Raw genomic sequence first — 1,655 nt, 5'->3', positions numbered from 1 at the left:
CAAACAAACAAAAAAAACTGGAATATCACCCAACTAACCAGTCCTTCATCCTTCCACCCCTCTGAGCTTGAAGGAAGCTTGTTCTGAGCCTCACCCCCATTGGTCAGAGGAGAGAAATTTCTGGAAAAAATATTTTTTATGGATGGTTCCAGAAAGTTCTTTTACTTCCTAAAAGTCACAAATGTAGTTATATCCCACTTCCTTTTCTACACCTAGATATCAGTCTTATAGCTAATGGACTTGAACTTTGGGTCTGAAAAGTGGGCCTCCTGGAAATGGGGTGGCTGCTGAGAAAAGATTCATTCTAGTGCAGAAAGGTCCTGTCTGGTGGACCTTGTCCAAACACGCTAGTGTTCAGTATTGCCTTAATAAATTTTACCTGCAGTTACTCACAGGCTTTGTGTGTGTGTATGTGTGTGTCTTAGTCCATTCCTGCTGCTATAACCGAAAATGCCTTAGGCTGGATAATTTATAAGCAACAGAAATTTATTGCTCACAGTTCTGGAGACTGGGAAGTCTTTTTTTTTTTTTGAGACGGAGCCTCAGGCTGTCCCCCTGGGTAGAGTGCCATAGCGTTACAGCTCACAGCAACCTCTAACTCCTGGGCTTAGGCGATTCTTTTGCCTCAGCCTCCAGAGTAGCTGGGACTACAGGCGCCTGCCACAGTGCCCGGCTATTTTTGTTGCAGTTTGGCCAGGGTCGGTTTGAATCCACCACCCTTGGTATATGGGGCTGGTGCCCTACCCACTGAGCAACAGGCACTGCCCAAGACTGGGAAGTCTTAAGATCGAGGCGCTGGCAGCCTGTGGGTCTGGTGATGGCCCTTCCTCATACTTAGATGGTGCCTTCTTGTTGTGTCTTCACATGGTAGAAGGGACAAGGTAACTTCTACCTCTTTAATGAGGACATTAATCCCATTCATGAGGAAAGAGCACTGATGACTTAACCACATTCCCCAAAGGCCCCACCTCCTAATACTATCAGATTAATGGCTCATTGCCTATAGCTCAAACATCTAGAGTACCAGTCACATACACCAGAGCTGGCAGGTTCAAATCCGGCCTGGGCCTGCTGAACAACAACTATAATCGGAAAAAAAAAAAAAAGCTGGGTGTTGTGGCAGGCGCCTGTAGTCCCAGGTACTTGGGAGGCTGAGGCAAGAGGATTGCTTAAGCCCAAGAATTTGAGGTTGCTGTGAGCTGTGACGCCATAGCACTACCCAAGGTGACAGCTTGAGACTCTGTCTCAAAACAAACAAAAAATATCAGATTAAGTATTAGGTCCCAACACTCAAACTATAAGAGTGTGTGTGTTTCCCCATCAGCAGAGTGATTCTAGGGTCCAGGTAGCCCTTCTCGGTTCCTTCCTTACTTTGCTCCCAAGGATATGAATGGGACTGGACAGTTGCTGCTGCGCTTACTCAGCCTCTGGTGCCTTAGACGAGAGCCATCTTGCTTGTCACTGATGCCCTCGTGGCTCATACCCACTCTTGAGTCTTTAAATTTGGGCCTAGACGCTGCCAGTAAGAGCAGGACACAAAATCATCTACCATTACTTAAAAAAAATTTCTTTTAGGCTCGGCGCCTATAGCTCAACCGGCTAAGGCGCCAGCCACGTACACCTAAGGTGGCGGGTTCGAATCCCCAGCCCGGACC

The sequence above is a fragment of the Otolemur garnettii genome, unplaced genomic scaffold (genome assembly GCF_000181295.1).
Source record: "Otolemur garnettii isolate 467f Iridium unplaced genomic scaffold, OtoGar3 scaffold00029, whole genome shotgun sequence".
NCBI classification, from domain to species: domain Eukaryota; kingdom Metazoa; phylum Chordata; class Mammalia; order Primates; family Galagidae; genus Otolemur; species Otolemur garnettii.
This window is presented reverse-complemented; position numbering follows the sequence as displayed.